This window comes from Rhineura floridana, chromosome 3 (genome assembly GCF_030035675.1).
Source record: "Rhineura floridana isolate rRhiFlo1 chromosome 3, rRhiFlo1.hap2, whole genome shotgun sequence".
Taxonomy (NCBI): Eukaryota; Metazoa; Chordata; class Lepidosauria; order Squamata; family Rhineuridae; genus Rhineura; species Rhineura floridana.
Window position 1 is genome coordinate 88,098,392 of NC_084482.1, and position 26,517 is coordinate 88,124,908.

The window sequence follows — 26,517 nt, forward strand, 5'->3', positions numbered from 1 at the left end:
TGTGCCCACCTTGCCTTAAATGAAGTGGTTTAAACATAGCAGGCTGAAAACACGCATCCTCTTTTTTCCAACAGCTAGAGTCATTGCTGAAGCAGCAACATATTGGAATCAGTCTGATTTCACATCAAACTGCAGTTTCAGATTCAGCTGTTAATGCACCCAAAATAGAAATAGAACATAACCTCCAATTTGGAACACAAAAGGCTGTCTTCACCATCATATGACATTGACCAATAAAAAGGCTTTGAAATTAATAAAAATAAGTTTGACACAAATTTCTAGGATGAATAATGAGGGAAATAAAATTTTCCAGACTAGATTAGTAACACAGGAAAGAAGCATAGTAAGAAGAACACCAACAAACATACAAAAATATAATTCTCCATCTTTGGAGATGGCAGGTGTTGCCACCACTCACCATATGCTCAGAGGCACTTTACCAAATTCTTCCAAGCTACACAGGAAGTGGATTGGACTGTGAAAGACCAACCCAAATGGTGTTTGCATTTTGACCAATTTGTAGGGCAGTCCAATATCTCAGAGAGGAGGTCAGGTCTCCTGCTCCCCTGGTGCATTCACTATAGCTGCCCAATTTCCCTGCTTTTTAAAGTTTGATAGAAATATCTGTGGGCTACAGGTACATTCTCAAACCGTAAGGTTTTTTGCCTATTAGTGAACTGCATTTAGGAAATCACGATTGTCTTTTGTTTCTTTTTCTATTTGCATTTCATTTACCTTTATCCTCACTCCTTTACATCCATAAAAGCAACAACAGTGGTTCCATGCGCTCAGCTCAACCCCCTTAAACCCACGGATCATACACCTTGTTGTTTGCATTATGGTTTGTTTCTGGCCCAATAGTGGAAAGAGAATTCACATACTGAGAAGTGCAGCTACAAGTGCTGTTGTTTCCAAGCTGCTGCCTGCGAAGGTAGACCAAACCATGTATGTTTTCTCTGTCAGTTATTACTCACTGGAATTGGGTTGGCTGTCAAAGTGAGCTTATAGCAGCCTACATGGTAAAGAAGGTTCAAAGACAGGCAGGGCATTCCAGACAGGGGGCTGCCAACCCTGCTTTGATATCAATCTTTGCAGAGGATCCCTAGTCAAGCCTTACCAACAGCACAATCCAAACCATATCTACTCAGAAGTAAGTCCTGTTGAGTTCTATGGTGTGTTTAGAATTGCAGCTTTTAGGGACATCCATCTTTACTCCTGATTGCTTCCGTCTAACATTTCCACAACACTAGGCTCCCTTCTTCCTACAATGGCCTTCTGGTGACTGGCCTGGCCTGAGAGCACTTAAACCCTTCTTGACAGAAGCAAGTAGGCTTGATTAAATGTTCCCTGTTCAGGCTCCCTAAGCAGGTGAGAAGGAATGATCCTGTCACTTCAGCTGGACCTGGGAACACCCTCATTAAGATTTCTATCTCAATCTCCAATCAGAGAATTTTTTTTGAGTGGTATGCTCCAAGCAACTGTGGTTGATGCTTAATGTATTGTGCTTAATGACATCACTAGGGCCCGCACCTGGAATCTCAGGGTTTGGGATGCTTCTGACCTGGCAACCCTACCTGGAGCTCTAGGCTATAGACCAGAAAGGTTTTTTCTTACATGTAGCAGTAGAGAAGGAAGAACATTGATACATCATGGTATAATCATAAGAAACAGAGAGAACTTGAGATAATACATAAAACTATTTGTTGACGCACTGAATTATCGTTTTCTTATTTTTAAGTCTTTCTGTACAAAACAGTGCTCAAATTCAGATGCCTTAAAAGACTTTAAAACTGATTTCACTACACACAGCAAAAAGGCCAGACCGATCCTCTATTAAAAAGCTTTTAGATTTCAAGCACTAAGTAAGCTTGATTTAATAAAGGGGTTTTTTGTATGACATTTTGATACAATATGGTTTTATGGGAATTTTTAAGTGCCCACTCTAGTAAGAAAAACAGCAGCAGCAAATTTCATTTTGGTAACTGTGCTAAAAAGATGTATCACTGAACACCAAAGTCAGGATCATTCAGACCATGGTATTCCCAATCTCTATGTATGGATGTGAAAGTTGGACAGTGAAAAAAGTGGATAAGAGAAAAATCAACTCATTTGAAATGTGGTGCTGGAGGAGAGCTTTGTGCATACCATGGACTGCAAAAAAGACAAATAATTGGGCATTAGAACAAATTAAACCAGAGCTATCACTAGAAACTAAAATGATGAAACTGAGGTTATCATACTTTGAACACATCATGAGAAGACATGACTCACTAGAAAAGACAATAATGCTGGGAAAAACAGAAGGAAGTACAACAAGGGGAAGGCCAAACAAGAGATGGATTGATTCCATAAAGGAAGCCACAGACCTGAACTTACAAGATCTCAACAGGGTAGTTTATAACAGATGCTACTGGAGGTCACCGATTCATAGGGTCACCATAAGTCGTAATCGACTTGAAGGCACAAAGCAAACAACTGTGCTAAAGTAGCTGAACCAAGTTGCTTACATAGCTATCACCATGATAAAAGCTGTACTTTGTTTTTCTTCATTTGTTTGTGTTGTCAATCCAATATTATTATTTGTTTATTATGTTTATGCCCTGCCCTTCCTCCCCAAAGGAGCCCAGGGCAGCGAACACATCAGCATAACATTGTATCAATAAAATAAAGCAATCTAAAACCAATTGCAGATAAAAATATCCAGAGATCTCTAGGTTGTTAGGAGCGGTCTCGTTCAGCCATCAAATGCCTGGATCATTGGGAATGTTTTTAAATTCCTCCTGAAATGAGACAGATGCACCTCATTGGGAAGAGCATTCCACAAATGGTGAGCCACCAATGAAAAGCCTCTGTCACAGGTCAACACCAACCAGGTAGTACAAAGATAAGTGCATTCATGGTAGTAGACATCTTTAAGACAATTCCATAAAATCTGATATCATGATGCAAGGCATCAGTAGTCTCCTAGCTGTCTCCCAAACTTCCCCAGGGTCCTTTCCCCGGGAAGCATGGGTAGCATCCCATTGCAGATGCTCTATAATGGCTACCAAGAAAAGTGTTTGAAGACAAGATGAAGAGGGAACGGGCATTACACCTGTACCAGCACACACCTTCAGCAAAGACCAAAGGTTTCAGCTATAAGTTTCCCTTCACATAAAAGTTGTATAAGTACATGGAGTAGTATGAGAAATGCACATTTTTACAATATAAAAGGACATCTTATGCAGGTTTTTCTTTAAACTGTATCTAGATAGGAAAATATTGTTTGTAAAGAAGTACATATGAACAAAAAGAATCCATTAACAAACATATCTTATAATTTGCCCCAGGCAAATGACAACTTTAGTCTTATTCTTCGCTTGGATGCATCGGATGAGTATGAAGACTGCTAATCTGCAAGGAAAGATTGGTAGATTTTGTTTGTTGTACACTACTGAAATAAAGGCTGGCCAAAACGGAGATTCTAATCTAAGGTATGAAGCAGCAGCACTATAGAATTATATAATTACTCACCTTAACCTTGCTAGAAACTTCACCTAGATAGTTATTCCTAAAAACTGAACTAATACCACTATTTTTGTTGTTGCAAGAAACTAATTCTGCCAAAATACAGAAATCCACAATCTGCTATAGTGATGACTGTAGCGGCTTGTAATTTTATGGTTTGGAATGCAAATTTGTCAAGCCCATGAAGGTCAGTTGTGTTACAAAACACAGCAGCCATTCCCACCCCCAATAGTTCTTTTCTGGCTTGGAATGCAAGCCAAGATCCTGCACACCGGTGGAGTTCAGTTCTGTCAATTGCTTAAGTAGTATGTGCTGAAACTATGTGACCAATTAGCTTTTTATATGATGTATACCTTCTCTATTTAGATTGGCTCTCTCAATTGTTTCTTGTGAACATTGTATGCAGTACTTGTCCCACATCCAGATATAAACTTTTATTCATGGGGGAGGGTAAAGAGGAAAATGTATTTACCTTGTTTTGTGAAAAACCCTGAATTAAGCAATGAATCTGCAGAGACAGATAGGCTATAAAAACTGTTCTGTTGAAACCTAAAAACATTCTGTTAGCATATTTAGAGAATGACCTCTCTCCCACTAAGACAATACCAATTTACAGCTTTCATTTCTCAAAGCTGTAAAAAAAATTGGCTTGCCCAGTAACTTCTACTGTATGACCTCACTGGAGAACCTTTGGAAATCTTAACAAGTTCCCCAAAAAAGGTTCATCTCCAAACTCTTTTTTACTACTTTACAAAGACAATCTCTTATTTCAATAATACAACTGATACTGTGGGATTTCACTCTCCTTTGCAAGATACTGCTTAGTTCTTTCAGTTTAGTGCTGCTATATTTATGACAGCAAAACAATCTAAAAGCACCTTTCCGGACATAGATGTTGATCTGTTTCAATGTTTTTAGTTAGTAGCTGTTTTAATTACTGGTTTTTAACTGTTTTACTGATAATTTTAATGTTTTTTGTAAACTGCTTAGAGGTCTTTATATGCAAGCAGTAAATAAATTGTTAAATAAAAATAATAAAGACCATCTTGGAACTAAATCCAACTCCAACTTGGCAAGTATAACAAGAGTTGCATTGCACCTTAAAAACAAATAATTTCTTTGTGGCATAAGCTTTTATGAGCTAGAATCCACTTTGTCAGAATGCGGGCAGTGGGGCAAAAGGACTGTGGAAAACTAAGGGTAGAAGAGGTTGCATACCGTATCTTCAGGGGCAAGACAGATCTGTTCTCTTCCCGCTCCAGATACCAAGAGGCACCTCCTTCACTCCACAGTCTCGGTCCTGAATAACCCAGATACTATTTACTGAAGATAGGCAACCATCCCCTCTGCTTTTTCATCCCATTTCTAAAAGAAGATTCCAGCAAACCAGGGAATGCACAGCAAGTAAATAATGGTAACAACATTGTTTCCCATAACAAAATAGTAGGAGGAGAGATGAATTTACCTCCACCTCCATGTTTGCCACGCTCATTCTTCGGAGTGTAGATTCCCACTTAGTGCTAAGCTGTCCTGCGTTCAAGCAGAAGCCCATGGGGCAAGGCAGACCAGCATTGCAGAACTTGGGAGAGCTCCAAGTGGGCATCTAGCTCCGATTATGTCAGGGACTGAAGCCTTTTATCCCCACAGGGCCAAACACTATCTCCACATACGAGGCTCCTCTCCTTCCCTATGGACTGCAAAGCCTTAAAGGGACAGTTACCTGGCCTAGCACTCTGCCTCTTCTGTTAGTTCCCTCCAGGCTCCATGCTGGCACTGAACAGCAAGCATAGGCATACAAGGAGTCCCTGTTATGGAGGATGCTAGGTCCTTAGACTCAGGAGCTAGAGTCTCTGAAGGTCCCAGTTTGGGGGTCCCTGGGTCAAGGTACCCATGACCAAAAGAGCCCCAGTTCACAGGAGAGGCTAAGTCAAACCATGGCTAACTATGAATGTGCCAGCGTAAAGGTACTCACAGTAAAAATCATGACCATGACAATTTGACTCCTTCCCTGGTCTTCCTGGTGCTGTGCTACTTGGAGCTAAGCCATGGATTGGCTTAGCATTATATCCAAACCCAGGCTTGGGTTTTGTCTCTGCCAGACACTCCATGAGCGGTAAGCCATTGGCTACAGCTTGCAGTTTGACTATACTGATACAAATCAGGAGCTCAAGTTTGGACATAATGCCAAGCTAAGCCATAGTTTAACTCCAGGTACCAAAGCAGCAGAAGACTGGGAAGAAGCAAAATCATTACATTTTTTTCTGCAAGTACCCACATGCTCACACATTGCCATGGTTTGGATTAGGGTTACATGCAAACCAGATGACAGCTCAATCCAACTGAATTCAGTGGAATTTATTTCACATGCTTAGGATCACACTGTTAACATTCAGTTTGGGCCCTTTACCTAGTTAAGTGTCATAATTTTCCTACAACAAAAATAACTCCTACAAATGGAGTAGCGCATATATACTAAGCACTGGTCAATGCAAAAATTACTTCCTAGTTAAAATGACAACTACAGTAAAATGAAATTTTCCATTCTGTTGAAAAAAACAGTCATTTATGTAATCAATTTTAAATAAATTACTTTGAAAACTTTCTGGAATGAAAAAGAAAGCCCCAAATTTACTGTTGCAAAATAGTTTTCACATTTACTAGTTTAATATAATCCTTTCAAAAAGTCACATCTACCATGCCAAAAAGTCCAGGGACTTCACGTACATAGAACTAGGGTTGCCAGGTTCATGGCCTGAGACTGATCCTGTATCTTTAGGAGAAGAGAAAGTCACCCAAGTGCAGGTGTTCTTGCAACACTGTAACAAGAAAAACTGCAAGGTGGAATTCTCCCTTCCCCCTGCACAACTTTTAAAGATACAGAAGACCTCTTGGAGGCTGGACCTGGCAACCAAGAGGTCTTCTGTATCTTTAAACGTTGTGCGGGGGAAGGGAGAATTCCACCTTGTGGTTTTTCTCATTACAGTGTTGCAAGAACACCTGCACTTGGCTGACTTTCTCTTCTCCTAAAGATACAGGATCAGTCTCAGGCTATGAACCTGGCAACCCTACATAGGACCCATCTGAATTCTATCTGGAAGCAGCTACTGGATGTAACTTTTTTCCAGAACTATCAGTTTTTCTACAAGAGTTCATTAGCATCTCTTCCACTAAACCCAGACATATGTAATTTAGGCCATCTGCATTTAATTGCTCTCTTGTATTAGAGAAACCATGATGCCAGAAAAAGTCTATTACATCTTGCTTTTTCAGATTCTCAGTTTACATTATGAGTCTCATGAATCATGGGCACTCTTCTCTAAACTAGGGAAAATGCATGTTCGCACACTTTCAGATTCAGCACACACCATATAAATAGCTACAAACAAAAGAAAAGCTGCGGAGACAAAGGGAACACAAGTTAACCTTACACCCTCACAAATAAGTTCTAAAAAAGTACATCTCCACTGGCAGCATAACAACTAAGGCTCAAGCCCGTGCACACTTGTTCAGGAACCAGTCCATTGATCTTGGTGGGATTTACTTCCAAGTAAAAACATATTCTGGATCACACTCTTAATAAATACTAGGAAGGTACATAGGGCAGGACCACATGCAGGCTGATCTGGGTCATTAATACAAATTGCTGAACTTATTCTCACCAGCATCTGCTGCGCCTCCACCTTTTCTTTTCCCTCATCTTTGCCATTGCTATTTTCAAACAAGGCTGCTACCTTATTTATTTTCCTTAAAACAGCTATATTAGCGTACTATGTGCATTCATTATATTTAGAGCACAAGCAGTTCAAAAATAATGGAAACAATGGCAAGGGCCCAAGGGCAGTTGGGATGGGTCAGATAACAGCAGGGCTGTTAACATAGGGATGAGAGAAAGTTGGAAGGGTTGGGAAACCAAATCTCTCTCCGCTGGTACAACGTCATTAGATCAACAGAAAGGATTAGATGGTGTATTGCCTCTCAAAAGAATTGCAGCATAATGACTGCATTATAGGCTTTCAGTCTTGCATCCCAATTCATTATCTATTTACTCCACCATAAGTCAAGTGAATCCAATAGACAAATCCAGTTTTTTTTAAAAAAAATCAACTAGCTTTCCTGCTTTTAAAAAAAATCATTATTAAAAGAAAAAAACACAAATAATACTCACTACCCCTTCTCTTCTTTGAAAGCTGCTCTTAAAATACTTGAAAGAAACAAATCACCAGGAACAGATGGCATACCAATAGAGTTGCTACATGCTACTGAGACTGAATTTGTCCAAATTTTGACAAAAAATTGTCAAGAAATATGGAAAACTAAACAATGTCCCACAGACTGGAAGCATTCAATATATATCTCAATTCCAAAGAAAGGGGATCCCAGGGAATGCAGTAATTATCAAACCATTGCCTTAATATCCCATGCAAGTAAAGTAGTGCTCAAGATTCTACAACTAAGGCTCTTACCATATATGGAGCAAGAAATGCCAGCCGTCCAAGCTGGATTTAGAAAGGGAAGAGGCACCACAGATCATATTGAAAACATACATTGGATAATGGAACGGAGCAAGGAATTTCAGAAGAAAATCACCCTGTGTTTTATAGATTACAGGAAAACCTTTGACTGTGTAGATCAGACTTTCCCAACTGGTGTGCCTCCAGATGTTGTTGGACCACAACTCCCATCAGCCTCAGCCATGCTAGCTGAGGCTGATGGGAGTTGTGGTCCAACAACATCTGGAGGCACACTGGTTGGGAAAGGCTGGTGTAGATCATGAAAAACTATGGAATGCTTTAGAAGAAATGGAAGTGCCACAGCATCTGATTGTCCTGATGTGCAACTTACACTCTGGACAGGAGGCTACTGTAAGGACAGAATATGGAGAAACCGATTGGTTCCCCATCTGAAAGGGTGTGAGACAGAGGTGTATTTTATCTCCCTATTTGTTTAATCTATACGCAGAACATATCATACAGAAAGCGGGATTGGACCAAGATGAAGGAGGTGTGAAAATTGGAGGGAGAAATATCAATAATTTAAGATATGCAGACACCATACTACTAGCAGAAACCAGTAATGATTTGAAACGAATGCTGCTGAAAATTAAAGAGGAAAGCACAAAAGCAGAGCTAAACCTGAATGTCAAAAAGACTAAATAACAGAAGATTTATGTAACTTTAAAGTTGACAATGAGGACATTTAACTTGTCAAGGATTATCAATACCTTGGCACAGTCATTAACCAAAATGGAGACAACGGTCAAGAAATCAGAAGATTAGGAGTGGGGAGGGCAGCTATGAGAGAACTAGAAAAGGTCCTCAAATGCAAAGATGTATCATGGAACACTGAAGTCAGGATCATTCAGACCATGGTTTTCCTGATCTCTGTATGGATGTAAAAGTTGGACAGTGAAAAAAGCGGATAAAAGAAAAATCAACTCCTTTGAAATGTGGTGTTGGAGGAGAGCTTTACTGATACCATGGACTGTGAAAAAGACAAATAGTTGGGTGTTAGAACAATTAAACCAGAACTGTCACTAGAAGCTAAAATGATGAAACTGAGGTTATCATACTTTGGACACATAACGAGAAGACATGATTATTAGAAAAGAAAACAATGCTGGGGGGAAATAAGGGAGTAGAAAAAGAGGAAGGCCAAACAAGAGATGGATTGATTCCATAACAGAAGCCACAGACCTGAACTTACATGATCTGAACAGGGTGATTCATGCTATTGGAGATCACTGATTCATAGGGTCGCCATAAGTTGTAATTGACTTGAAGGCACATAACCTCCTCTTCTCTCATCCAAAGGGGAATTATTCTAAGAATTCAAACGGTAAACATTAGCTAAAGAGTCCAAGTTATGACTGCACAAATTGCAGGACAATGGAACTGGCATACATCAATTCAGTTCTGAAAACCTGAAATCAGTTTAAGTCAATGGGGTTAGATGTCTCCACTGAGATCAAATGCTGTTTTGCCTTAATGAAAAGAGTTTAATATTCCCTCCTCAATGAACACAATGTAACTGACATGGACAAAACTGACTCCATCCAATGAGTTCCAGCACAACCCAGAAATATGCTCTATTACAAAATTCAGGGTCATCTCATAGCGGCTTATTTACCCTGCTGACTATCGTTGAAGCCAAAAGCATGGTCCCTTAAATCAAATGCCATATTTAAACCAGCTCTTAGATCTTCAGATAGGGAGCAGTGTTTGCTTGCCTCTCCGTGGTTAAACATCTAGGAACATTATTTAGAAGCAAAATTTCATAAACCTTCCAGTAATTAATTTGTTAAGCTAAATTCAACTTGGGAATGAATTTCACATGTAGGAGTTTAATATTTCAGGAATCAAATGTAACTTAGCGATGGGAAATTTAGTATGTGCCAGATTATAATCCAGTTAATGGACCTATCTCCAGCTAAAAAATAACAAGAAAATACAAGCCGTAATAAAGAGGTGAATTAAAAGACTACAGATCTCGGGCTGTTCATTTGTAGCTCTCTCCACATCCCCAGATCTCATTCTCAGGCTTTTGTGGAATGACTGGTTAGGAACACAGGTCAAACTTTGCATCTTCAGTCTAATCAAGAAGCCATACTTTTTTATTGAAGCTGATTTAGTCAAAGTGTCTGATTTGTGAATTCCACTAATGTAAAGAATGCTTGACTCACAGCCAACCTGATGGAATTTAAAGTTCCATTGATTGACTAAGTTCCAAGTTACATCTGTCAAGAGTTTTTTTTAAAACGAACTCGTTTGTAAATATGGTTATCTAGGAAACAGCAAAAACAGTTGTGCTTCATTTATTCCCTGTAGATGACAAAGCCTATTATCCAGTTTATTATCCCACTTATCCATGCTCACCAAAAAACCTGCCCCAATCTCATATGTCACTATGACATTATATATGTATAAACAGCAACTTAATTAGCAAAAGGTCTGGTTGTTCAAAAGTTAGAGACCTTTCAAATTTATTAAATTATTCTGTGTTTATTCTTTCCTCTATTTATGTGTTACTTGTCCAAGTTTGGAGTAAATGGACAAAGATCAGAATATTCCTTTGCAGCCATTGCTCATCCGTTAAACAATTACAAATATTGCTCTTGTTTTTCACACATTCCGCAGCTTGAAAACCATGCAATGTCTATAAAGGCATCTCTTTATCAAGTGGGTCAGATAACAATGCGTCCTTCTAATTCATTTTACAAATGACACCCCGCTCGCCGCTAGGGTTGCCAGGTCGGAACCATCCAAAAACCTGAGAAAATGGGGGCGGGCCCTAGTGACATCACAGGGTGGCCCTAGTGACGTCACGGGGTGGGCCCTAGTGACATCATTAAGCATGATACATCAAGTATCAACCACAGTTGCTTGGAGCATACCATTGAAAAAAAAATTCTCTGACTGGAGATTAAAATAGAAATCTTACCTAAAATAGGGTGTTCCTAGGTCCATCTGAAGTGACAAGGTCAGTCTTTCTCACAAGCTTAGGGTGATGCAAAATGGAAATGGACTGCCTTCAAGTTGATCCCAGATAGGGTCTTCATGGTAAGCAGTATTCAGACAGAGGTGGTTTACTATTGCCTTCCTCTGAGTCTGACAGGCAGTGACTGGCCCAAGGTCACCCAGTGAGCTTCATGGCTGTGTGAGGATTCGAACCCTGGTCTGCCAGGTCACAGTTCAACGCCTTTAGGGAACATTTAATCTAGTTTACTTGCTTCTGGCAAGAAGGGTTTACGTGCCTTCAGGCCAGGCCATTGTAGGAAGAAAGGAGCCTAGTGTTGCAGAGATGTTAGATGGGAGCACAGATGAATGCCCCTGAAGGCAGCAATTCTAATCATGCTTATTAAGGAACTAAGCCCCATAGAACTCAATAGGACTTACTTCTGAGTAGATATGGTTGCAGCCATGTTAAACAAATTAAACCAGAACTATCACTAGAAGCTAAAATGATGAAACTGAGGTTATCATACTTTGGACACATCATGAGAAGACCTGATTCACTAGAAAAGACAACAATGCTGGGAAAACCCATCTGGCTGGTTGTCCAGTCACTCTTTTTGTGGGTTGAGCTCTACTTTTATTACTCATCATTTATAAGCTGGGTATCTCGAAGAGAAGCAAACTGCTTCGCTGTCAGATTTTATCATTTTGTCCCTCACGCCAAAATCTCATGTACTGAGAATGCTTCATGGCTGTCTTGGCTTGTGCTCCTCTATTGTAATCTGTGATTTTGCTAACAACAGCTGCAAAGTGAGTTTTTAATCTACATTTACTTAAGACATATGTTTGTTGTTCATTGGGTCAAGGCTGAGTAAACTGCTACATTAGACAATAATTTGCATTAATTAAATTATTTTGTAGAACCCAAACTTTCTTGTAGGCCTGTAGGAGTTTCATAGGCACTAATGCAGGGGCCTAGTGGGTAATCCAGCCCTGCACACAAGTATGCCACAATGCTGCTGGAAAAGCCCTGTTGGATCAGAGTAAAAGCCCTTCATATCAGAAGCTATATGGCTCTGTGTACCATTTGCTGGGAATCACAAGTGGGGACAGCGCTGCTGCACTCGGGTCCTGCTTGTGGGCTTCCCACAAGCATCTAGGTGGTCACTGTGAAAACAAGACACTGGACTAAATGGGCCTTTGGCTGATCCAGCAGGGCTGTCCTTACGTTCTTCAAACCCAGCATCCAACCCTGGCCAGTCAAACGCATCCTGTAAGCTCACAACCAGACAGCAAGGCGATAGACCAGGGATTTGCAAACTCACCACCACCACTACTTGAACATTACTGAGGGTCTTGGCAGACCACTTAATGACTTTTTTGCCTGCTGAAGCAACTGAATGGTTTTTAATTGCATCAAGATGAAACGTCTTATAAAAGATTATACAAAAAAAGAATAATCTTTTATAAAAGATAATAATGCTTGGGAAAATAGCAGGGAGTAGAAAAAGAGGAAGGCCAAACAAGACATGGATTGCTTCCATAAAGGAAGCCATATGATTCCATAAAGGCATGCCTACCAAGATCCTGCTGTGCGTGCTTCTTGGATGTTCTGGACCTCGTCCCAGCTATCTACAGCAAGATAAAGGTGGAGGAACAGGCACATCAGCTCTGAGAATTGTTCAGCCCACAGCCGCCGCCCCTCTCTCTGAGATTATTGAGCCCATCGCTCTCTCTGCCCCCCCTCTCTGAGGTTATGCAGCCCTCTCCCTGAGGGTCTTCAGCTCCTCTCTGAGGTTATTCAGCCCTCTCCCTGAGGTGCGCTCTCTCTCTCTCTCGGCGCGACGACCACCGAGCGAGGGCCTACCAACGAGCTGGCCTCTAACCGGCTCCTGAGACCGAGGCCTTCTTACCCCGGAGCCAATTCCCCTCCTCTGGAAACGACAAGGTGCTCTGGTTGCCGCTGGCCAGCAGCGGCCGCAATGGGGGCCCCCAGGCAGAGACTGCTCAGCCCCATTGCGGCCACTCCCACCCATCGGCACCCACAGCATGAGGGATGAAGCAGACGCCTGGTGCTGCTGCTGGGGGGGGCATGCAGGGGCGGTGACTCGATGAAGGCACCCACGTTGTGGCAGATGCGGCCCAGGAGATGCGGGCCAGGAGGCTGCCCTTGCTCGGCCAGGCAGTAGACTAGATACGACGAGGTGCTCTGGTCGCCGCTGGCCGGCAGCAGCCATGATGGGCCCCCCCAGGCAGAGACTGCTCAGCCCCATCGCAGCCGCTCCCGCCCATCGGCACCCACAGCATGAGGGGTGAAGTGGACGCCCGGCGCTGCTGTTGGGGGGGCCTGCAGGGGCAGCAACTCAACGAAGGCGCCCACGTCATGGCAGACGCGGCCCAGAAGACGTGGGCCAGGAGGCTGCCCTCGCTCGGCCAAGCGGCTACGGCCTCCACTCAGCACCCTCACCTGTACTTGTGTGGGCGGCGGGAGCGGGCAGGGGCTGCTGCTCGGGGGGGGCCTGCAGGGGCGACAGCTACACCTTGCTCAACGAACGACTACGGCGGCGGCTCAAGTCCTCCTCCTGTCTCTCCAGTGACAGTCCCTGCCTCAATGAGAAAGGGCGGGAAGGCGGCCAGCCACAGCCTTCACGCATGCGTGATTGACACACGCATGCGTGGCTGAGGGAGACGCTCAAAAGCCGGAGATCAACGTCTTCAAAGAAACTATGACCGGAGGCCGGAGACGGCCCCCTTTTTCCAGAGACTCCGGCAGAAAACTGGAGATCTGGCAACCCTACTCGCCGCACAGCTGACGAGCAGGGCATGGTTGCAGATGGGGGCAAAGCTACTGTCTCCATCTTTAACTGGGGCAATGTCACACACTGCACCTATGATGCGAGCGCAACGTGCAGTGTGGAGGGGTGGAGCCTCTGGGCTTATTTAAGCCCAACCACCCCTCCTACCTTCCTCTTTGCAAGCGCGACATCAATGAGGGACGGAGCAGAGCAGAGAGGAGAGCGGCGGCGGTGGCCATTTTCACGGCGGCGTGATCAACCTGATTGGCGCCATTTTAGGCGCTGGTCTTCAGCAGCACAGGCCGCGTTTGTGGCCTCGGTACCATTAAGGCACTGGTGTTCAGCGGCTCAGGACGCTTTCTGTGGCCATGTTAGGCCTTGTCTGATTCCCTGGAAGGGATAATGATTGCAACTGGGCAGTAAGCAGCTGGAGGAGCGTCGGTAGCTTTGGCGGGCCTCGTTACAGGGGCCTACTTGGCCGGACGCTACAGCTGCCCCCCCATCAGTTGGGGAGGGAGAAGCTAGGCATCGTCCAGTAGTGCCGCCACAAGGCTGCAGCAGGTTAAACGGCTGCAGGCAGTTAAATAAGAACATATAAGCTCTGCCTCAAGGCTGCTTCAGCAGCCAGTTAAACAAAAACACATAACACTTCTAATCATACCTCCCAGGCAGTGGGGCTTATAATATTTTAATAACTAATAGAGTTATTGGTACTTGTGGGTATAACAACTGATACTGGTATTTAATTATTGTCGTAAGCTAAGGACTGGGAATAGACAAATCAAACCATATAGTCAGTGGTTTGTAATAATGAAAATACTTTAGACTTATTGGTATAAGCTAAGGTCTGGAAATCAGTGAATTATGCCATACAGTTAGTGGCTTACAATAATAATAACACTAATAATAATAAGTCAGGGGTGGATTTAAAGCAGTAATGTTGCCCAAGACAGGCAAGGGGGCATGTGAAAGGTCCCCTCATAAAATGTAGGCCTTTGGGCATTTTAAACCCCCCCCCATATGCCTGGGATAGGTTTTGGTGTAGTGGTTGAGGTGTTTTGGACTACGACCCAGGAGCCCAGGGTTCGAATCTCCCCAACAGCCGCAGGCTGCAGGCTCAGAACAAATTACGGGATAGGAAGCTGCACAAGCCTTTTGAGTCTATCAACAGGCCCTATTTTCCCCCTTTGGTTGCCTAGGCTGGGTGTGAGTTCTCCTTGGTTAGGCTTACGGCCTTTTGCTTGACTTGTACCTATATTAGGTTCAAGGTAATTATTCTATTAATTTTATTACATGGTGGCTGTTTTGGGGGGTGCGGAGCTCTTTGGTTAGGCTTCCGACTTCTTGCTAGGCCCAGGAATATATTCGGTTGAGGTAGTTAATTCTATTATTATTATATTACATGTGGCCTTGGTAGGGCCGGGTGAGCCTTTTGGGCTTTTCGGCCTTCATATCTGGATACTAATGGTGTGCAGAGATGACAGGGTTTGCTAGCAAATGTCTAAATCACCATGACTTAGATGACAGTGATCCTTTTCCAAGTGTCAGTTACACATTCCTATATCAAAAACAAACCATATGGCATTTGTTATATTTAAAGAAGAACATGCAAATTTCTGGAGAGAATTGAAGGTCTCTAGCAGATGATAGTGTGGCTGGATGGGTGGACAGGAATAAACAGGCAAGACAGGCTACTTATCAGGCTCTTTTCCTCATTCCAGGATCTTAGATTTTACTGAACCAGGGGCTGCCTTGACAGAATCTTAGACTCTCTTTTGACACAGATGCTGCATTTTAAGATCCAGGCAGACTCTTCACCCTTTTCTGATGATTTTACAACAATAACAAAACCTTTCTTTGTTGGGATTTCTGATAACAATTACCTGAAGTCATACATAGCATGCAACTTTTACATGGGCACTTATATTCTGATTAGTGTTTGGAAACCCGCTAGGAGAAAGCTGCAGTAGTGGGGACCAATATTCGTGACAGCAGCCTATCCTTAGTCTCTGCACTTTATGGGAACTGGGTTAGCTGCAATGAACTAGTAGTTGGTAAAGTGTACTTACTCATAAATGATTTCCTTCCTTTTTTGCAGAAGAATATGTGCAACAGTGAGATAAGAGGCCTTCAAAGGGGTAAGAAGAAGCCCCCAACATAAGCTGCTCAGGGACAGGTGTCCCTCCCCAGTTAGACTCGAGGTACTATGAACTTTGTTTGCAGGCTACCCGCTTTAAGGGGAGGTTTGTCTGTGTTATGGTGTTTTCCTTTTTGGTTTCCCACTCCCATACTCCAGCTCCCGGCTGGCCTCCATGGCCTACAATCTTCAATCTGTTTTAGTTATGGCAGTAATTGCCAGGGATAATAGTGTAAAGATGTACAGTTGGGCAGAGTTCTTGGCCCCTTCCTGGATGCCCCAGTCGGGTAGGGCCCAGTCCGGTAGGGCAAATTACACCTGATTCACCACCAGTCTTATTTAATGGGTCAGGCAGTAAGGGGTTCATACCTGATGGTCTAGAAACAGTGCATTACGCTTCATTTAACATGGTGTGCGCATGTGACAGAGCATTGCCTATGGACAGCTATATTTCTCGCATGGAGTGCTTCAGATCCTTCTGGGAGGGAACAGTCAGAAGACAAGTGGGCTCAGAAGCAATTGGGCACTATCTGTATGATTGGCTGTTCATGGGTTTGGCAGATTTTGGGGTTCATGTTAGCACCTGAGGTCACAGCTTATAGGATGGCTATGTAACTGGGGGTTCCCTTGACAGCTAGGAATATGGAGGATCCTGCCCCAGTGTTCACCTTTCTGGGTATCAAGATTGGCTCTGGGGCCCAGGGCTGCAAGCTGCACTGTTGCAGATTAGGATCATGGAGTTTTCACAGGCCATGAAAGTGTTTCCTTTTGGCCCTCCAGGTGTTAGGGGTCTTTTACGGGGGTTATCATGCCATGGCAAGGTTTTCATAACCTTACTACAGGTTCAGGGTTATGGCTGCCTGGGCAGAAGGACTCATGGCCATGGGCCAGATTTCGTTACTCCCTTATATATTTAGGGACACTAGGGTTAGGGCCCTTGTCTGTTCCTTTATTCTGAGAGTTTTCAACAGGGATGTACAAGCCGCACGTTGGGGGATTGGGAAATGAAGTCAGAGATGGCCATAAGCCTATATGTTGCCCTAGCGTGATCAACAGCTATCAGAATGCAGAAAGGGCCGCAGGGGCTGTGCAAAGGTGGCCTATACCTATGAACTGCATGCTGGAATTCCCGTGGATTCCATTGCCCCCAGCACGCTTGCCAGCTACCAGAGCAGGTAGGGCAATTCAGGAATTCTGGGCCGGCAAGGGCTATGCGCCAGAGTGGCTTTTTCCGGTGAGTCACCTGCTGAAATTCCTAGTAGACGGCAGGAGAAGGGGCCTGTCAATCCAAGCACTTTAAGGTAAGCTGGCAGGACTTTCCTTCCTAGCTAGGCTGGTGGGTTGTTTTTTGTTGTTGTTTTCCCCTCTCCCCGTCGTCCTTTCTCACTGGACATTTATCGGGTGTAGTGGGCCAGTGGGAATACAGCATGCTGCTCCAGCTATGAAGCCAGACTATTCCAGGCAGTAGCCCTTACGCTGTTTTTTTGGAGCTTTTAGGATAGGTGAGGTGGTGGCTGGATCCAAGCGAGACCTGTCTCAACATGCCCTCCAGCTATCAGATGTCTCCATGGAGGGGGGTTGTGCCTGTATACAATGGAGAAGGTCTAAGATGGACCAGAGATGTATGGAGCAGACGGTACGTTTGGCCAGGGGATCTGGAGAAGGATATTGTTATGAGCATGGGGGGAGGCTGGAATGGATGATTTCTGTGGGTCACCTTTCCAGCCTCTGATTTGGAATCCTATGCCTGGGAGGCTGGCTCTGCTAGCCAGATGAATCTCCTTTGTTAATCAAATAGAGTGGCTAGGTAGTTAATGGTCCTATTTAGTTGCCCCGGCAACTGGTGAAAGGGGCTAGGAAGATCCTTTTTGTCATTTTAAACTCTACTGGAGGAGAGTCTCCCCCCCACTCCTGGGCGGGGAGAAGTGTGTTTGGAACTGGAAGTGGGTGTACTGGAGAACTAGGGCGGCAGGCATGCGCAGAGGCTGGCTCCCTGCATCGTGGCAATAGGATGCCCCTGCACCTAGATGGAAAAGCTGGATATTAGACTGCTGATGCCTTGAACCCCTCCATCCTAAGCTCAGGTTGGAATGTGTGTACATAAATAAACCATATTTCATAAAGACACCGCAGTCTCCGCTGGCCTTCTTCCCAAAGGAAACCAAACCCTGGATGGGCGCAGGGACCCCCTGAAATCTCACCACTCGGAGATTGGGGGAGGCGCGCAACACTGGTGTCAGAAGTGGGATTGAGTTTCCTAGAAGAAGCCTTGGGAGCAAGGTGTGCCTGAGTCAAGATGGAGGGGAGAACAGCATTTCTCCTGAACAGATGAAATTGATGTTTCAGCTGGACCAGCAGCAAAGGCAGAAAGAACGCCAGGAGGACCAGCAGCAAAGGCAGCAGGAGCGGCAGGAGCATTGGAAACGAATGGGAGAGAGATATGAAAGCATCTTTGGAGAGAAAAAGGAGACCCCATGTGAGGAGGTGAGAGCCCTGCCTGATCAGTCACTACAAGGGGTCGAAGGTGACCCAGGAGTCCAGCTGCAGAGCACCCAGATGGAGGTGGCTAAAGAGATCCAGAAAGTGGATGGGCAGCTGGAGGGAGTGGGCTGTAAGGAGTTGCAGTCAGTAGTGGAGGAACAAGAAGTTTTGATTGTCCAGGAGCCTGCCAGGGGGGGAAACAGCAGAGAGCTGGAAGTGAAGCCCCAAGATTTGAAGGAGGACAGGCTGGAAAAAGAAGAGGAAGATGCCTTCGAAGAAAGTAAAATAGAGGCTGGAGAAGAGATGCTGCTGATAGATTTCTCTGCTCCCTGTGTGCCAGCTGTGGAAGAGAAAGTGCAGGAGGAAGAAAAAGCTTCAGACAAAGGTGAACTAGAGGCTGGAGAGGAGCTGCCAGCGCCTGGAGAAATGGCTGTGAAAGAAAAGGTGCAGCAGGAGAAACCTGAGAAGGGAGTTCAAGTCCAAGAGAAGCTCCCAGTGCCTGGAGAGATGGGTGAGATAAAATCCCCAAGTGACTTTGTCCCTTGGGTGCCCCATACTGGTCTTGTGGGGTGGGATGCAGCTCCTATGATGGGTGCAGTCCTTGGGCGAATTCCAGCAGTGAGAGGCACCCAGTACCCAGTGAGTTTGGAGGGTAAGAGACACTGGGAGGGTTTCCTGCCTCTGTTTGGGCCCATGTTTCATACTGGAGATTGTGAGGGAGGACAGAGAAGATTTCTTTCTGCCAGCCTGGGTGGACTAGGCCAGCTAATCTTTAAGAAGATCCCCCCCGATAAAGACTTGTGGCAGAACTTTGATTTGGTGTTTGGGGCAGGAGACCAAGTGGACTGGCTTGAAGACTTTTCCCAGAGCAGAGAGTGGCAAGAACATGGCTACAGCCTGCCATGTGCTGGGGAGGAAACAAATCTGTTCCTGGAAAGGAGTCCCAACCCCCTGCAGGCAGCAGCAGGGATCAGCTTGGACTGGGAACGCCATGAAGCCCCAAGACAAAGGGCCATGTTGGAAACCGCATGGCTTCGGGGTGGGGGTTGTGCTTATGGGACTGTGTAATGCTGTTGATTTGTGCCTTTCTGCATGCTGGTGGGGATATGAGCTGTTTAATGGTTTTTTTAGGAATCGTGCTGATAGGGTTTTTTTTGTAATAAGATTTTAATGTTTAGGATTTGTTATTCTGTGACTTGGATTGTGGGTGTATGTACAACTGTTTGGGAAAGCAAGGAGTAAATGTACATGTGGTTGAGGGCATGCTTAAACATGTCAGGAACTCAGGCAACTGCCAAGTTATGAGGACTGGGTAAGCTGTTGGATGCAGAACTGTGACTGGGAGCTCCAAGAAAGAAGAGGAAGCCCAAAGAGAGAGTAATTAATGGAAAAAGGTGCTGTAAGGGAATGGACTGTTTTTGTACTTGTATGGAAATGAGACTGTAATATGACTATGCTTTTAATGATGTATATTGCAATGTCTTGCTAACCGGTATCTGTTATTTCTTTGTAGGAAAAGTTGTTATTCTGTTGTTTTTGCAGGTCTGGGACAGACCTCTTTCAGAGAAGGGTGTACTGTTATGAGCATGGGGGGAGGCTGGAATGGATGATTTCTGTGGGTCACCTTTCCAGCCTCTGATTTGGAATCCTATGCCTGGGAGGCTGGCTCTGCTAGCCAGATGAATCTCCTTTGTTAATCAAATAGAGTGGCTAGGTAGTTAATGGTCCTATTTAGTTGCCCCGGCAACTGGTGAAAGGGGCTAGGAAGATCCTTTTTGTCATTTTAAACTCTACTGGAGGAGAGTCTCCCCCCCACTCCTGGGCGGGGAGAAGTGTGTTTGGAACTGGAAGTGGGTGTACTGGAGAACTAGGGCGGCAGGCATGCGCAGAGGCTGGCTCCCTGCATCGTGGCAATAGGATGCCCCTGCACCTAGATAGAAAAGCTGGATATTAGACTGCTGATGCCTTGAACCCCTCTATCCTAAGCTCAGGTTGGAATGTGTGTACATAAATAAACCATATTTCATAAAGACACCGCAGTCTCCGCTGGCCTTCTTCCCAAAGGAAACCAAACCCTGGATGGGCGCAGGGACCCCCTGAAATCTCACCGCTCGGAGATTGGGGGAGGCGCGCAACAATATTTATTCACCCACGGAAGTGAGGATCCCCTCACAAAATAACAGTTTGGGGCACTTAAAAAGCAGGCATTTACAGGGGCTAGGGCATGACCCCTCAGAGTTTGGAATCCACTCTTGTGGAATTGGAGCTGTTTCTACGGCAGCAGGTCTTGGGTTTTTCCCAGACAAAGGTGCAGGCAGTAGGACACTGGTCCTCTGGTGCTTATAAGGGCTATATTCATTTGTTCACCCATGCAAGTGAGGATCCCCTCACAAAATACCAGTTTGAGCTCTTACAAAGTGGGCCGGCAGGGACTAGGGCATGACCGCTTCAAGTTTGGAATCCACTCTTTTGGAATTGGAGCTGCTTCTACAGCAGCAGGACTTGGGTTTCTCCCAGGCAAAGGTGCAGGCCTTTGGACGCTGGTCCTCTGGTGCTTATAAGGGCTATATCTGCCCCTTTTAGAGGGCCTGGGAATTCAGAAACCTAACAAGTTATAATTATTTTGACAGGTTGCTGGACAGGGACGGAGCAGTTGCGCATCCTAATATGCAGCCACAGCATGGTCTTATGGGCAGCCTAGAGGGCAGCGAAGTCGAGCATGGGCTCGCAGTTGGGCCTCAGTCGATGGGCTGCAATACAGTGGCTTGGCCAGAGAGGAATGCATGGGGATGGGCTCCTACCCACTTTGTTCCAGCAAGGTTCAATGTGGACGGTTCCGCATGTGGTGGTCATTCCCCATGGGTGGGAATGAGCTCGGTTACTTGAGGCAAGGTCCTCATCATGCAGGCATGTAAGGACATGCAGGTGATAAGGCAAAGGTGGCCTTCAATACATCTGCTGTGGTCAGACAGGCTTCCACGCAGGGTGTGGCATGGCATATGGGACACATGGGGAATTGATCGAGCACGGAAGAGGATCAACCGGCAGATTCAGTTGGCTCTTCTTGGGCACGGGGAGTTAGCCATTCCACATCCCCACATTCAGCACTGGATGGGCAAACTATACAGGGCCTATGGCGTTCACCTGTCAGACACAGGTAACGACTTATTTCTGGAAGACCTGCAGAGGTGTCTGCGAGATGTGCCTGCGAGATGTGCTTCTCGGCAGTGGGGTAAAGGGGGACTAAATAGAGATTTGTCCCCCTTTTGTGGCAGGAAGGTGCAGGAAGGGAAATAGGTAAGGACAGCTAGGTGGCCCCCTTAGGCACCTTTGGAGGTGATCGGCGGTTCCAGAGGCCTGTCTGTCAGGGCTTTACGGCTCAAGGGCAGGATATGGGCTGCTTCTGGGGCCAACTTATCTCATCTACCCAAGGGTTATACAACCCCGGGTGGGGATGATGTGGGAAGGCCCCCCTACTCACCTACAAGGTGTGGCCGGGGTAAAAGGTAAGCAGATGGGCTTGCCCTTGCCCCAGCAGGGGCTGGTCGCCCGAGAGCTATGTGGCAAGCTACTTGCTTATAGACAGTTCCTGCACCTAGGTTTCCTCCTGCAGGTCACTTTAAATTGGGTTTTTTAATGCTATTTTTTTAAATAAAGTGGCCCTTGTTCAACACAAGCTGATGTTTCTGTGTTTTATTTTGCCCCTCAACTGCAACTTAGTTGCCTTTAAAATAACCATGCCACATTCTTCACTTTTAAAACTTATACTAATTTCAGGTCACTAAAAATCTACTGTCACCATAAAAATTGTTGAGGAACATATGGCCTATACAAAAGGTAAGTCAATGTCCCATTTTTAGTAATTAATAGACACAGGTGCAACTGTTCTTCAATGTCACTTTTTTTACTTCTAGTGACTAAACTTCCTGCTGATCTGCCCACTCAAGAAAACATCTGAGGTGCCATGCAGGATTCCTTATAAAAACCTCCCTTATTGGTTGGCAAAGGTATAACACTGGTAGTAAATGTTTATGTGATCGCCATATGTCCTTCTCTGAGGAATTATAAATAGAAATGTAAAAATATCCCATAAACCATTCATAGCATGATAAAAGATTATCTCAGCCAAGATTTCCTGGTGCTGCAGTTTGAACGATTCTACTAAAGCAGACTGGGGTTGTTAAAGAACAATGAAACATACATTCTACTACTCTTTATTTCATTGGTCTGGCTGTAATTGCATTATAGTTAGCAGTAGAGTATGTGCTGCATTCCAGCTAATGTGCAGAAGCCCTGCCTGCCATTTTTGTTTTAATGAAAAACACCAAAGCATGTGCAAATTAAATTGCTCAAGTGCAAGGAATCTAAAAAAAAAAAAAGAGGAATACAGTATCATCTCATGCTCACAGGTGTGCACCTGTTAAAATGCCAGTTGGTGCAATATCTAATGTTATATCATCGTGTACTTCAGTATGTGAACAAACTGTCAACTGCCTTTACAATAAGTAATTTATATTATAGCACAGGGATTGGCAACCTTTTTGAACCAGCAGACAGCACATTTCAAATTTTGATAAATTTTGTGCACCAGCCACAAAATGGTTGCTGTGACATTGCATAACACAAACTTAGAATACAGCCATTGCTGCTCCCCCCCCCATGCTTGCCATGGAAATTCACCTATGTTCTGCTGGTCCCGATTGTGGAGATTAAATAATATTGATTCACACATGCACACACACAATATTGCTGCTGTACAACAACAGGAAGCATTCCCCAGTATCAGGAAAGTTATACAAGGTGGCCACACCACACTCACAGCCATACGTATCTCTCTCTCCACCTCTATAAGCTTGTGTATCTCAATCACACATACACTTGAGCAAACACACCCCAAACACACCCATTCAGAACAGTTCTTCCATGGGTGAAGGAAATGTGTCATTTTTCCAAAAAAAGGAATTGCCAAAAAAAATTCAAAACACCTCTCAAAAATAAAAAAATACACAAGGGCCACCATCTTGATGCCCACATGTGCCAGGTTGATGAGCCCTGTTGTAGTGCTAATTGGCCTCCTTTCAGTTCACATGGAAACAATTGTTAGAATTCAGTAAGCTGATCTGGTTGTAAAAAACACAAAAACAGCTTGGAAAGGCCTTTAAATCATGTTGACAGAAGACAGACTGCCGCATGTTTCTACAATGTCAAAAATATTAAAAGACCTTACAAGGAATTGTATGAGACACAATTCTTTGCCCCAGGAACTAGCAATTCAGTGACCAACATGAATTTCATATAACCAAGGACTGTCTTCACTGTCTAACAGTGGTTCACCAGGGTTGCAACTCACTGTCTTCCCAGCCTTGCTACCAAAGAAATGTTTTGCTGACAATACAAAGAAGATTTAACATGGGGCCTTTTGCATGCAAAGCACACTGTCAAAGAGTTATGAATACATTTATCTGACATAAATACAATTTTGTTGGAGACAATATTATGTTGCAATCTAATACATATCTGCTCAGAAGTAAGCTCTATTGGGTTCCATGGGACTTACTCCCAGGTAAGCGTGTACTGGATTGCAGCCTTAGCCAATTGTATACACCAAGGTGGGAAATCTCTAGCCTGCAGGCCAAACCTGGACTCCCAGACCTCCCTATCAGGCCATTTGGGGGAACACCCACACACCCACCCTGCACCTGACATCATATATGATGCGGGACGGGAAAGGGCAAACCTTCAAAGGAACAATTGGGAGCTTGAAGTGGGCTCCCAGTTGTTCCTTTGCTAGAGCAAAGCGCACTCCCAACTGCCCATCAGCTGACAGTCAGCAGGAATTTGCCGTTCTTAAGGTTGGTAGAGGATGCAGTTTCCATCCCTTTCCATCAGGGATGTAAAGGAGAAGCCAGGGGAGGATTGCAAAGTGCTTTAAGAGCCTCCCTGTGCTTCTCCTTTTCACCTCCCAACATCAGGGGTGAAAAGGCAAAACATGGAGAGAGCTAGAAAAAAACCCTTGTGCTGTGGTTCCCAAGCTTGGGAACCCTGTGCAAGAAATTTTGACAGCTGGACAGGACAACCTATCTGAAAGGCATGTGACATAGTGACATCATATCCTTGATAGGTAAGCTGCCCCGCCCACCTGTCAAAGTTGGCCTGCAGGGTGGGGCCAAATAAAGATTCACAAAAAAGTTCCCCATTCCTGATATACATGGAAAGAGAAGAAAAATTTTGAAATTTTCAAAAAGGTTGGCATTTTACCAGCCTAAGCCCCTCCCCTAAGGTGTGATTTGGAAACTCGGAGTTCAGATACTCAGCTGAATGACAAGTGATAAAAAGAAGGTCTATTTTCTGCACAACCAGATACTCACTGCTGCATAAGGACAATACTCTATTGTCTGCTGCATAGGGACAATACAGCGAAGGGCAGAGGGAAGAATGGAACTCGCTAGGTGTAGGATCATCCCTCTACCACAGTCACAGAACTAGCTGCTACTGGCACAATGCCTTTGAATCACTAGCTACTGCCCAGAATATGTCTCAGCAATGTTCTCCTTTTGATTCAGTACCAACAATATTGCAGAGCATCCTGTACATGATACTATTTTTTGCTTCAAGTTTCAACTTTGGTGAAGAATGATAATCAGTGTGTACAGTGTTTGTCATTTTTCACTTTGGAGGTCCTTTGGTGGCTCAGCATGTTTTTGTTAAAACTTGCCTTTTTCTTCTAACTCTACCCAAACATGTTCTGCTAAGCCAACCCCTTGGTGTCTACCTTGGGTCATCTTGTTTTAGATTCCTCTGCCTGTGTGCACTCTAACAACAAACAAGAGATATAATAATATATGCTATCAACCCTGGGGATTATGAAATTATCTGCAGCTTGTTAAACAGAACTAAAGCTAAATGACTTAAAAGGAGAACTAAAACTTGGGTGAAAAGGAGAGGTGCAACGAAGTCAAATATCCTTAAATAAACAATTACAAAGATGGCTTCCTGTAAAAGGCAACTACACATCAGACAGGCACTGCTTTAAAATGGGACCTACCCACACATGGAGATATTTGAAGGAACTCTACAGAAGACTATTTCAAATATATATCCCTAGTTGGAACATGTACATGTACTGCCTTCAAGTCGATTCTGACTTATGGTGACCCTATGAATAGGGTTCTCATGAGGCTAAGAGGCAGTGACTGGCCCAAGGTCACCCAGTGAGCTTCATGGCTATATGGGGATTTCAACCCTGATCTCCCAGGTCATAGTCCAACACTCAAGAGAAATTATACAGCCACGAGAGGGGCTGTATACTATAGCCAGCGTGGATTTTTCACATTCCACAATGTTAAACTGAAAATACCTCCATGCCATTCTGATGCTTCCCATAAGCTCATTTCAAAATAAAACCTTACAAAACTTGGTGTCCTGAACTCAGAAACGCTTGCTTGACCACCCTCTGAATTTCCATGGCGATACACAGATCAGTCAGAGAATCGAGAGTTCAAAGTCTAAAAAGAGGGGGGGGAACCCAAGAGCTCTTTTGGACTTTTCTCTCTGAGAGTTCTCATAATCTGTTGAAATTCATTAAAAATCAGCCATGTTCACAGAGGACCTGTAATCCTATTACAGACTTTGCCCCATACTCTGGCCTTCATCTTCTGCAGTTTAAAAGTTTCAAAAATGCCTGACTGGTTTTTAATTAATTTAAGAAATTTTGGCTGGCACCCTATGATAACATGGGGCATGATCAGTAAGAACCAACTGTCAGAGTTCTAAAAGCCAGACTCCCAGCTGCTTGGCTAATCAGGAGGCCACACCCACACCAGACTTTGATTTCACTTGAGACAGTCATGGCTTCCCCAGAAGAATCCTGGGAAGTGTAGTTTGTGAACGGTGCAGAGAGGAGACTCCTGTTCCACTGAGAGAGCTCCAGTGGCCAGACTGGTTTAACAGTCAGCTGCTCTGATTGAAGGTCTGTGAGGGGAACAGGGCATCTCCTAGCAACTCTCAGCACCCTTCACTGACTACACTTCCCAGGATTCTTTGAGAGAAGCCATGACTGTCCAAAGTGAAATGAAGGGCTAGTGTGGATGTGGCCAGGGACAGCTTTGGTTTAAATTTGGGTGAGAGGCTACACATGCCTGCTGTA

At 44.4% G+C, this 26,517-nt stretch overlaps 1 protein-coding gene across 5 annotated transcripts in view; it reads right to left on the minus strand.

Annotated features, from left to right (window-relative positions):
• HTR4 (5-hydroxytryptamine receptor 4) overlaps positions 1-26,517 on the minus strand; it is a 357,168-nt gene that overhangs the window by 291,912 nt on the left and 38,739 nt on the right. The window contains exon 1 of one of the 5 annotated variants that reach the window (XM_061616830.1): positions 4,726-4,750. The exons of the other annotated variants lie outside the window; for them this stretch is intronic. The gene's annotated coding sequence lies outside the window, so the exon portion shown is untranslated. Of the gene's footprint in view, positions 1-4,725; positions 4,751-26,517 lie in introns of those variants that run through there. 5 annotated transcript variants of the gene reach the window in all.